Genomic DNA, 13616 nt, shown 5'->3' with positions numbered 1-13616 from the left:
AATATATTTTCCTTTACAGCTTTGTGTGTGTGTGTGTGTCTGTGTGTACAGTACCAGAAATGGTAGCGTTGTTAAAAAAATTCTTGTAATACTTGTTTCCGGGTGCGATCTCACTGTGCATCAACTTGGATCAACCTACATTTAAAGAATAAAATTTGGTCGCCAGAAACTAAGTAGGAGTCCACTGGATGACTGTACCAGTTCTTTCGTAGAAGATTCAAATCCTCGTCCACTTTAGTAAAACCATATAGCCCTTGGGAACCTTTAGCTTTCGGAGTAGGTTATCGATCTGAGAATAACCAATTAGCTGTGGGATCTTTTTTGGGTGGGGGAGCATTTCTTCCCTGAAACCCTAGGAAAATGTTATGGATTCTGCTCTTCTTCTAAGAATGACAAGCATGCATGCATGCATGCATCCATCCATACACACACACACACACACACACACACACACACACACATATATATATATATATATATATATACATAATGCGGAACTTATAGCTCTTGTATCCTGACTATAAATTCTCATTTGCACGTATCGTTATAGGTGCATTAGGTTATGTACCAACAAATTTACATAAAAACTTAGAAATATTGGGTTTTTCGAAGAAAGAGCAAAATAAGCTGATGCTGGTGGTACAGTGAAGATTTGTAAGACATTCCAAAGATTCTCCATCTGAGATTCTTTAGGTGAATAGATGCACACACTTGCGTGTGTGAATCGACAGCTCAAACAACACACCAACTCAACCACATATTTACAAACACCAGGAACTCTTTTAATTCAAAAGGTCTTGTCCCTTTCTTTGTGAGCAGCTTGAATTCTCAATAAGAACTTAAATAAAACTCAAAGATAAAAAACATATATACATACACTTGCACCATCTCACACAAATAACAGCGATATTCCAAACGAAGAGTTTAGAAATCTGAAATCGAGGAGCCTCAAAGACAAAATCCTTAGTTAGCTAAAAAGAAGACAGGATTTTTCTGACATCAAGGAGGCAGTTGACCATGCTCAATATACGAAAAACTTTTGACATAACATCCTGTTATTTATTCCTGATGATGAATCTAACGGCTTCTATCGGAAGTTTTACATCACCAGGAAGTAATTTCCAATATCTAGTTCGGTTCAAAGGTCACATTCGTTAATCTCATCAGTATCTTGAAACCTTAACTTATTCTCCCAACCATGACATGATAATCTCAGTTTATATTTACTTTGTAAGTATTTTACATATTATCTAAAAGTCATCACGTGTAATGGAAACTTCAGAACTGTTTAAATTTTTCTGACGAAGAATTAATAGCTGTGTCGAGCATGCTATGTTTTTGAGCCTCTTCAATGCAACAATAATTTTAATGGAGTTTTACATGTCAGCCAACTGCATGACGTAGGCCCTATTTGACCACTAATATTTTTCAGTCTTGAACACCATGTGGACTCTAAACAGCGCAGACGGAGGCTTCCCACCTACATGTAAATGTTTTGTCCTTTCTAAAAATAAAATTTTGTTTTAACCAATTATGCGTTTTATTATATCTTTTAATTATTGTTTGGGATCTTTCTGATTTGGCGGGCGCCAAGGGTTTTAGGGTTAGGGTTAGGGTTATTTTTACCAAAATACTCATAACCCTAACCCTAATGTAACTGGTTCTTAATGCTTGCTCCTCCTCCTACTCCTCTTCTTCTTCTTCTTCTTCTTCTTCTTCTTCTTATTATTATTATTTGTTTGATTTTTGCTTTGTATTTGTACAAGTTGACTCCAAGTCTCACCCAGAGACCCCAAGTTAGATGTTCATGTTGGTGTTATGCTTAGGGTGTCATATATTTGGTTTTGCACATAGTATTGTTTTAGAGATTGTTTAAGAAAATATACGAAAATTATGAGTTTGTTTTAAAATTTGAGATTACATAGACAGTATTTTACGTAGGATATGGGCAGTTCCCATGAACACTATCTTTTGAATTTCTGCCATTTTGGAGTTTCCTGGTATCTGAGCTAGGTAGGAATCAACCCCTTTTGCTATCATTCCTTTATACTGGCTTAGTTTTTGGTAGGTGTTAACAAATACATTTATGTCAATTGGGACAGTCATATCAATGTGGAAGTATGATTTTTGTCTGCAGTCTTTCAATATAATGTCTGGCCTATTCGCATCTATCTTTCTGTCAGTTTGAATGGTAAAGTTCCAAAGGAGTGAGATGTGATCGTTTTCAAGCACTGGAAGTGGTTTGTGTTCCCACCTGTTTTTATCATGGGGAAGGTCCAGGTTTTTGCAAATTACCCAGTGAATATATTGTGCTGCTCTATCATACCTGTTGAGATACTCTGTAGGCGCAAGAAGACTGCACATAGAGACAATATGATCAATGGTTTCATTTTGTTTTATTATTATTATTATTATTATTATTATTATTATTATTATTATCAATCAGAATCGTTAGCGTGTCGGACAAAATGCTTAGACACATTCCTTGCGGTCTGACTTGAAATCTTATCGAGTTCAGCTTCGCCTTTCATCCTTTCAGAATCAATAAAATAAAGTGTCAGTCAAGTACTGTGATTGATGTTATTGATTAACCTTTTCCCCACTAAAACCGTTAGCCTTGTGCCAAAATTTGAAGCAATTATTAATACTATGCAGTATTACATGCAAATCTCTTTCGCAGTTTGGTACATGGTGCGAATAAGATCACTAAAAAACTGGCTGGCTGGATGGCTGGTTGGATGGATGGGTGGATGAGTGGATGGACGGACGGACGGACATCGAAATCTTTTCTCAAACTATCAAAATGTTTACATCATTTATTAAAAGCCTTTGAGCAAATATTTCAACATCTGAGATCAAATAATCTCTTTCTTTGTTAATAAGGAATGTAACCGAAGAAGTTTCTGTAACAGGAAGTAGTAAGTTGGGACGTTCGTAATTCTCCCAAGAGTATTAGTGACGTAAATGAAGTGAATGTACTCCAACGCGGAACTAATGCTGAGTTTCAGCACCAAAGCAATGAATCCGGTTTTGTGTGATGTAACAAGGTCAAATCAACCTGACTGAATCCATCGCTCCCTCTCAAAGAAATACACACAGAAGAGGAGTAGAATTCAACGCTTCAAGTTAATAAAATATACATCAGTTTTATAGTGGCAAAATGCTCGTACTTTGAGATTATCAATTTACAGTTCAGCGAACTGTATTACTTGAGGAATAAGTGCTTCGGCTACGGAAACAAGCGTGGCGAAGATAGGAAACAAACGTGAATACCTGACTGGTTGTCCAATATCTTATAGACTCGACCAGGGCCTCAGAAAAAAAAAATATTGCAGAACAAGACCGCTTTCGAGCCAAGGAGCAGGTAGGCCTTTCAAAATTTAAGAGGTCCATGAGGTTTTGTATTTTAAGTAGTCACAATAAATAGACTGTAGTAACGCCTGCGCAGTCTTACGCATGCGTAGAATTAAACAAGCAAGCGTTTCCCGCTCAATTCATTCTCTTTCTCGCTGGCCAGCGATTGAGCATGGACGTGTGTTTAAAGCTGTCCCTACATCTTTCGGTCTTACACTCGATAGCTTCACCTCTAAAGATGTATAACTAAAGATTTGTATGTTTACCACCTAAATAAATGTTGTTTGAGTTGTTTAGTCTGGAGTTCAGCGTTCCGTCTATTTCTTTAATTTTATAGTAGAAAGTCAGGTATACAATCTAAAGATGTATAACCCACTTTCCACTAAAAGACACAAGCTCCGAACTGATATACCAACTGAACCTTCGCTTTTTTTTTTATTACTATGAACTTAGTTTTTGTGTTCTCCTACATGGAAATACATTGATTCTCATACTTTGGTTCAATAAATTTTCAACTCTTCAGAAGAAATTGACAGTACTTCACTGCTGCTTGTAAGATTAATGTAAAAAAACAAAAAGTGATGGTGAGGAGAAAAAGAAACGTTTTACCGAAAGGAGTGGATGATAAATAATAGCACTGACGCAGATTTCAAAATGGCACGCTTTAATGAACATAGATTGTAAATCCAGAGTGAATTAATAAATAACTGAGAAATCTTAAAGGATTAATCAACTGGCAGGTTGTGTTCATTTTCGTGCTATAGCGGGCACTCATTTATCATTTGTTTGAACCTATATCATCTTTATTATGCTAGAATAGGTGTTTAAGCACAATAACGTAATCACCATTAATTAAAACAGAGTTAGATCCAATGAAAATATAGCAGGCAGATTGAACAAATGGTAGCAATCAACCAACACGATGTAATATGCACCTCAATGCAAAAATTTCAAAGTCATTTGTACGAAAAAGATTTTCCCTCCTTTTTCCTTTCCTTTTTGAAACAGTTTAATATTTGATATTTTGTTATTTCAGCACATGTGGTCTGTCATCATATCAGTAAGTTTTAAAGTGGAATATGAAGAATGAAACATTTAAACAGCTAATTATTTTGATTAGATAATTTGTCTGTTATCCAACCTGAACATTTAGATAAAAAGGAAGTGGAATTAATAACTGTTTAAAGAGTTGAGTGTTTTATTATGCAGATAGTTGATTTGAAGGCTAAAATCTACACATTAAATTATAGTTCTATAGGTTGTACATAGGGTTATCAAAGAAAATTATGGTTTCATTACTTTCATCGGACCGTAAAATTTTCAGTGATAAGAAATGAAAGAACAAAACAGACTTTCCAGATAATTTGCATCTATAATATTTCTGCAACTCTCTCTTTTCATGACAGACTAAATTCATTGTAGCATTTCGTTGGAAATCAACTTGTTCTTGAAAAATGAAAGTATATTGCAATACAACCAGAAGTAACGACAGACATCCCATAATTTCAAACAAACATTATGTGACATTCAATACATAAATATTCATATCTTCTTATCTTTTATTTGTTAGTCATTAAACTGCAGCCATGCTGGAGAACAACCTTGAAGAATTTTTAATAGTACGAATCGACCACCAGTGCTTATTTTTTGAAGCCTGTTACTTATTTTATCGGTGTCTTTTACCGAATCGCAAAGTTACGGGATGTAAACACATCAACATCAGTTGATAAGCAGTAGTGGGACACACACACACGTGTATATATATTCTTTCTATTACTTGTTTCAGTCACTTGACTGCAACCATGCTGGAGCACCGTCTTTAGTCGAACAAATCGACCCCAGGACTTATTCTTTATAAGCCTAGTACAAAAGACACTCTCTCGGTGTCTTTTGCCGAACCGCTAAGTTACGGGGACGTAAACACACCAACATTGGTTATCAAGCGATGGTGGGAGACAAGCACAGGCACACAAATACACAGGCACACACACACGCACACACATATTATACGATGGGTTTCTTTCAGTTTCCGTCTACCAAATCCACTTACAAGGTTTTGGTTAGCCTGAGACTATAGTAGAAGACACTTGCCAAAGGTGCCACACAGTGGGACTGAACTCTGAACCATGTGGTTGGGAAGCAAACTTCTTATCACACAGCCAGCGCCTAATATTTAATATAACATGAAAACCGTACATTTTACGGGAAAACATAACAGTCGTAGATGCACAAAATGAGATTCGTAAATAGTTTTTCACTATCCCTACATTTGTTTCGCCATACATGCTCATGAAGGTATGATAAATCTTTTTGAAAGTATCATGTTAAGAAATCATCGTTATTCCTACTTTTGTGATGGCGCATGGCTCAGTGGTTAGAGCGTCGAGCTTACGTTCGCGAAGTTGTGAGTTCGAATCCCGGACCGGGCTGCGTGTTGTGTTCTTGAGCAAGACACTTTATTTCACGTTGCTCCAGTTCACTCAGCTGTAGAAATGAGTTGCGAGGTCACAGGTGCCAAGCTGTATCGGCCCCTTTGCCTTTCCCTTGGATAATACTGGTGGCGTGGAGAGGGGAGACCGGTATGCATGGGCCACTGTTGGTCTTCCATAAACAACCTTGCCCGGACTTGTGCCTCGGAGGGTAACTTTCTAGGTGCAATCCCATGGTCAGTCATGACCGAAGGGGTCTCAGCATTCCCACTTTGTTGCCTAAGTTTCTTCTTGGCGAGTATCTATCACCCTTTTGTAGTCTGTGTATGGATGTTGTCATCGTTTGGATCAATGAAATCGAGGGAATGGTTGACACCATATGAATATAAAAGTTGCTGAAACTCGCATAAGAACCCCTCCCACCGGATGTCAAATGTGTTTCATGAAATTTTGGTATATCACTGTCGACACTTCCGGTTTCTATCGCAATATACTTTCATTTTTAAAGGACAATTTCTTTTCAATATTTATGACTGTATGTTAACTTAATTTTGTTCTTCTGAAACGATATCGACCACAATGCTACAGTAGACATATGCACCGTGTATTTATGTTGGCGCAGGTGTGTTGCAAAAGTTTTTGGGGTGCGTCGAAAAATACTTTCATCTTTGGGAAAATTTGGTCGTTGAATTAGTTTAGAATTAACTGTTTTTAGGATCGGTTGTGCGCAATTTTGATATTAATTTAATAGTTTATGATGTCTGTATTACATTAATTCTGTGTGTATGTTTTTCATGCTTTGACTTTGACCTTCAACAATAATTTGAACTCAATTCGTCCCTAACATTTTTCGCAGAGTGTATGTGGGAGGAGGAAGTGGGATGTGGAGTCATTGAAATCAAACGATTTCCTTCTCTAAATTGAAACGTTTTATTTTATTTTATTTACCCTATATTGTGTGTGTGTGAGTTTATCTTTTGTAGAAATGTGATGATATACATTTCATATTTGGTAAAAATATGTTTCTTTTCCTTTTTCTTTTCTATTTTCCCTATTTTACTACACGGTGTAGCATATTCTATCAGTACTGAAAATTATTCCTTTATTCTGCACGTTGCCATTTCTCTTTACCGTATTTACGCGTATACAAGTCGCCTTATTTTATACTTGATTCAAATTTTTTTTTTTAAATGGATGACTTATACACAGAGCAAAGCTAAAACTATGAAGCGATACAACTTGCTATTAATATTTAACACTAAGGCGGCAAGCTGACTGAAACGTTAGCACGCGGTATTTCGTCTGTCTTTACGTTTTGAGTTCAAATTTCGCCGGGGTCGATAAATTAAGTACCAATTGCGTACTGGGTCGATCTAATCGACTGGTCCCCTCCCCCAAAATTTCGGGCCTTGTGCCTAGAGTAGAAAAGAATATTTAACACTAAATTAGGGTGCACTAAATAACGGGTGCAACTTAAACACAAATAGATTTGGTATTTTTGGTGAGTGTGATTTTTCTCTCCCGAGAAAACTTTCATTTTTTTTACATTCTGCTCATATACATATCACTGCAGGTAGGGTGAACAATTTATGTTTTAATCAACAATACACTGTTAACTTATGCAATTTAACGTTACTAAGAAACAGACAGAGGTGTCGTCTATAAAACAGAGAAAAGGTTGTAAAACGGAAAAGATGAACGGGCGGCAAATCGAGAATCCCAGTGTGAACGGAAGCAATTGAGAAATTGTAAGGCTATTGCGAAATTTAAACCAGGGTATTAATTGAGTTTTGGAGTGGAACAAGAATTCCAATAATCCATGAGAAGAACTCAAGACTGAAGATGTTATTGTTATAGAAGCTGAACATTATAAAAGACATGTGTGAAGGATCTTACTGAAACGTATTCACAGAAAAAATTAACGTAAAGCTTTAAAATTGAAGCAAATCATTGCATTTACATTGTCATGGATTTTTATTTTCTCTCAGGTTGTCAAGAAAGTTCTTGCGGAATTTGAAATTTTGGTTTTAAATAATGTATTTTCAAATTAATTTTCGTTAAATTACTTTGACTTTACTTATTTTAAAGTCCGTTTTTTTGCTCTATCTAATCGTGTTACTCTTTTTCTTTTTGAATAATTAGGCCATTTTCCCCCCGGAACGTTGCATACAATATAAGCAAAAAGCAAATTCGCACAATTTTCTTATTCCAGTTCAAGCTAGGCCGAAAAGCTGCTGAAACAGCTCGCGATATCAACGATGCGTTTGGCCCAGGAACCACTAACGAACGTACAGCACAATGGTGGTTCAATAAATTTCATAGCGGTGACGTGAGTCTTGAAGATGATAAGCGTAATGGTTAGCCATCGGATGTTGACAATGATCAACTAAGAACCTTAGTCGAAGCCAATCGACACACAACTGTTTGAGAGCTTGCTTCTGAATTAGACGTAGCGTATACGACAATTTCCAACCACTTGAAAGAGAATGGAAAAAACAAAAATACTTGAGAAATGGGTGCTGCACGAATTGAACCTCAACAAAAAAAAAATAATAAAACGCCGTTTTGAAGTGTCGTCTTCCCTTGTTTTACACAACAAGAACGACCCGTTTCTCGACCGGATTGTGACTTGCAATGAAAAGTGGATTCTTTACGACAACCGGCTCAGAGGCTGGACGCCGACGAAGCTCCATGGCACTTCCCGAGGCCAAAGTTGCACCAAAAGACGGTCATGAAGACTGTTTGGTGGTCTACGGCCGGTCTCATCCATCACAGCTTTTTGGATCCAGGCGAAAGCATTACGGTGGAGAAGTACTGTCAGCAAATGGATGAAATGCATAAGAAACTCCGACAACAACAGCCAGCATTGGTCAATAGAAAAGGACCGATTCTTCTCCACGACAAGGCTCGGCCACACGTCGCACAACTGACCCGGTAGAAGTTGAACGAATTGGGCTACGAAATTCTGCCTCATCCTCCATACTCACCAGACCTTTCGCCTACTGACTACCACTTTTTCAAGCAGCTCGACAACTTCCTGCGTGAGAAATGCTTCAAAAGACGATGCCAAACACGCCTTCAACGACTTCATCGCCACCAGAACGCAGGATTTTTACGCAACTGGCATAAATAAACTTGTTTCGCGTTGGCCAAAGTGTGTTGATTCTGATGGTGTTTATTTCGATTAATAGTTTTGCTTGAACCGAGATATGTGCATTTGAATTTAAAGGTTAAAAGCCGCAAGAACTTTCTTGACAACCTAATATTTTGTTGTATAATTTATACAAAGTAAAATAAAGAAACATCAACGTAGCACCAAGTGTCTCAGTTGGTCGCACGCCACAAGGTTCAACGGAACCTGCTGAAGCGAGTCGACACACTCGCGGCATTACCACGAGCGATGGCAAAGCCAAGGTGTTGGAAAATCCAAGCACTCTCACGGATATCACAAGCTGCAAGCGATGACAAGAATTTCACCGTTAGCGGCCCAACTTCTCCAAATGTCTCAAACGCCACAGGCTGGAAGAGATAGTTCACTGCCGGGTCCCGATACTTCAGGGCTTTGTTCCGTTCGACTACGGAAGCAGCGACGCTCCCATTTACCGCAGCATCCAGGATGTGGGAGGTAGCAAAAGAGTCACAGACTGTGGCGTCCCAGATGAGGCACCTACCTCTTACTCAGGGACAAAGAGTAAGACCATCTGGTCTCTTTCCATCATTTCTGGATAATTCCGCCGGCTCCAGAAGTGAGGGGATATTAACTCGAGTCAGAGCCCACTCAATGGCCAAGTTTAGCTCAGTGTGAATATGATTTATGAATTAGTAGGCCTCTCATTTTTTTTAAACCTGAGAAATACAAATGATGGCACTTATATGGATTGAGACGGAAACAACAGTTTCCTGATTCCACAAACGTGAATAGAAGTACAAATGACAAATTTTATAAAAGCGCTCTACAAATTCTACTTAAAGGTGACGGTCGAAGCGAACTTGTATGTAGTTTTTATTTCCACAGTCAGCAGTGATGCACACTTTAGCCGTCATTGCAGTAAAAAGAAATCATGAAATAAAAATACCTGCCAAGGAGAACTTGTAAGGAACGTCTCCAAATATCATTTAGTTCAAAACCAAACAATAATTAACGCTTAATTGTTCTTAATGGTACCAGACCGTTAATAGGGCTTATAGAATACCAGAATTATCTGAAAACCTGCTATTTTTCAAACTGACAGGTTTTAAAACAACTGGATTGTGTCACCTAGCTCTTTTGTCTGTACCACATGAGACAGATTGCTCCTCGGATTCGATCCTACAAGAACCATCAGACTTTCAGTTTTTGTCTTCATTTGATTATCGATTGGTTTCACGTTTATTTAGTTTTGTTCATTTGTTTTACAACAGTTGCATTAAATAATTTGATTCAGTGATCGGATAGTTTTTGGATTCGATCCTACATTAGCTCTCCGTGCATTTGGATTCAAAGATGAGCTAGTATTACCAAATTCGGTAATTTTTTAAACAGCGATAACCTGCAGACGCAGATAACCAACATACCTGCCGACATATATTACAACCAATCACATTTTGCGGCAGCTATAATGAAATGTTAACAGACATCAAAAGAACGACCGTGGCTTTCGCGTCAAAATACAAAATGAAAGATCGAGAAAGTTCACATTATCCTGCATAAGGCTGCGATCCAATGTCTCAACAGAGATTATTTAATTACTGCAGATCTCTTGCTTTGCCGGTTAGGCCATTTAAGGCATTCTCTCATCTCATTTTTTAAATCTCTAATTTGTTTTCATTACTTCTACCGTATAGGTACAAGAGACAGAAGACACACCATTCATATTCCCTTTCCTCTAAAACACAGGCGTGAATTCAATATCTTCTGATAGTTGAAACAACTGAAATAAACAATGAATTAAGAAATATCTTTATATTATTCATTCTTCAACGAAACTTCACAACACCATCGTCTAGTCATAGTTATGCCGACATCAGTTTTCTTATAACAGCTGCAGTGTATACTTGCCTCTCCATTATAATTTTCATTTAATACCACATCTGAAACCAAAAGAAAAGCATGCTGGTAGGGGAAATCGAAAAAGAAACATTTCCCTCTCAGTACATCGCAGAAAGTATAATTACTTACAAGAATTTTAAGTAGATTAATAAAGATCAAACAGATGCCTACTTTAGAAATGAATTAATTTGTATCAGTTAAGTATACAATTTCGTTCTTTATATTTTGCGTACTGTCGCACCTTAAATGAGTTACATCTTCACACATAATTGTACTCACTTCTAACATCTCCAAAAGTAATGGAGACAGCCATAAACAATGTTTCTCTAACGCATTGAATTTCTGTGTGTGTGTGTGTGTGTGTGTGTGTGTGTGTGCGCGCGCGTGTGTGTATGTGTGTGTGTGTGTGTGACTAGTTCATATGTCCGAAAAAAAAGTCAGTCAGCTGTGGGCTCACACTTAAAACTGGGGAAAAAGCAATGTTTTTGCTTTAGACAGCAAAACGTTCGGCAGTGTCTAAAATGCAAATCTCCTATAAAATAGCCTGTCTAAGAGTGTCACCCATATATCATCTTCGACTGATAGCTTCCTATCACATTACGCAAAGCTCAAGCAAGATGCATAATGAACGATGCTGTTGCTACATATATAGATATAGGGAAGATAGCTTGGCAGTCTGAAACGACATGAACACCCATGCCATGGACAAATTCAGGAATGACCCAATAAAAATATTCAAGGAACTCAGTCTGTGCGCAACGGTTACCACCAACCTGAATATGGTTGATTTCCTGGACGTGATCTTAAACCTGAATATGGGCAAGTACTACTCTTACAAAGAACCCAACGAGGAAACTGTATACATCCACAGGAGTTCGAACCTCCCAACTGTTGTAATTAGAAACCTAGTCTCAGGCGTTTGTAGAAGAATATCCGGTCTCTCAGCTGATAGGGAGATCTTTAATAGAGCTGCCCCCACTACAGTGATGCTTTGGCAAAGAGTGGGTTCATTGAGAAGTTAACATATATGGATAACCCTCCCCCCACTCCGCACCCAAGGAGGACTAAAAGGAGGAAGATAATCTGGTACAATCCTCCATGCAACCTAGAAGTTTCCACTAATGTAGCTAGGAGCTTCCTGTCGTTAATTAAGAAGAATTACCCTAGGTACTAAAAGCTTTTAACCCACATAACGTCAAGGTGAGCTACTCCTGCTTAGATAACATCACTTCTAATACTGCACACTACAACAGATCAAACATGCATCAGCACAACTCCCAACTGTAACTGTAATTTCTGAACCATACTAGCTGCCCTCTAGAAGAATCCTACCTCTCAAGAGCTGTAATCTATAGAGCCACTCTCACATCATATGATGGTATCACAAGGCACTACACAGACATGTAAGCCAACAATTTCAAGGGAAGATATACACAGCACATGCACTCATTCAGCTTCAGAAATAGAGAGAATTCCACTTCTATGTCTCGCTTTTTCTGGAGGATCTGTGATCCCTAGAATAAAACATCCAGCATTAAATGGCCTTCATTGACAGGGTACCATGGAGGCAGCGCTGGCAATTACAAGTACTGGTCCTTTTTAATAATATTAATAATATATATTATTTATATAATAATATATGCTCCATTTAAAGCAACTAGACCTAAATAATTGACTGAAAAGAGGACCTGTGTGTGTTACTCTTCTCCATAATCTACAGCCTTCGGGTTTGTTTACAAATTCATAAATATATATATAGTAGACTAAAATTATTTATACATTTAAATTGGCTGAAATTGATGGGTGGGATATGTGGCTTAATTGAGTGTGTATGGAGCCATGTAAGCATTGATGTTATACTCAATTCCCAGTGATTTGGCCCATGTTTTTTCAGTCAATTGTTTGGGTTTAGTCACTTTAAATGTAGCATATATCATTATATAAATAATATATGATTATAGTTATTATTAAAATGGACCTGTATGTCACTCTTCTCCATAATTTACAGCATTTGGGTTTGTTTACAAATTTATAAATATATATACTAGACTAAAATTATCTATACATTAAAATTGGCTGAAATTGATGGGTGGGCAATGTGAACTAGGTGCATACGGAACCATGTGAGCATTGATGTTGTGTTCAATTCCCAATGGTCCGCCTATCTTCTTTCAGTCAATTGTTTATGTTTAGTCACTTTTGGCACCCATGCCAGTGGAGCGCTAACAGCACTATCCGAGTGGGATCACTGCCAGAGCAGCGGTCTCACTTCTTTGATGGTTGCACATAAAAAGCACCATTTGAGCACAATCGTTTCCAGCTTTGCCTTACTGGCACTCGTGCCAGTGGCATGTCAACAAAACATTGGACTGACTCCTGTGCAGGTGGCATGTAAAAAACACCATTTGAGCATGGCCGTTGCCAGTACTGCCGAACTGGCCCTCATGCCAGTGGCACGGAAAAAGCAACCACTACATTCTCGGAGTGGTTGGCGTTAGGAAGGGCATCCAGCTGTAGAAACTCTGCCAGATCAGATTGGAGTCTTGTGTAGCCATCTGGTTTGCCAGTCCCCAGTCAAATCGTCCAACTCATGCTAGCATGGAAAGCGGACGTTAAATGATGATGATATATATACAATGGGCTTCCACATAATTTCCATCTATGATATTCACTTGTATTGGTCAGGGCTACAGGAAAATATTAAATAAAATCACCGATATTGTCTCATCTTAGTTTTTCAAATGTATATACACATGCATTGACATATGTGTGCGCACACACACACACACACACACACACACACA

At 37.9% G+C, this 13616-nt stretch overlaps 1 protein-coding gene across 2 annotated transcripts in view; it reads right to left on the bottom strand.

The window, feature by feature from the left end:
* The window catches only part of LOC106871048 (hemicentin-1), a 359318-nt gene that overhangs the window by 188516 nt on the left and 157186 nt on the right, over positions 1 to 13616 (bottom strand). The gene's annotated exons all lie outside the window — the stretch shown is intronic.

The sequence above is a fragment of the Octopus bimaculoides genome, chromosome 2, assembly GCF_001194135.2.
Source record: "Octopus bimaculoides isolate UCB-OBI-ISO-001 chromosome 2, ASM119413v2, whole genome shotgun sequence".
NCBI classification, from domain to species: domain Eukaryota; kingdom Metazoa; phylum Mollusca; class Cephalopoda; order Octopoda; family Octopodidae; genus Octopus; species Octopus bimaculoides.
The sequence above is the reverse complement of the archived record's forward strand: the minus strand, read 5'-3'. Positions and strand labels throughout refer to the sequence as shown.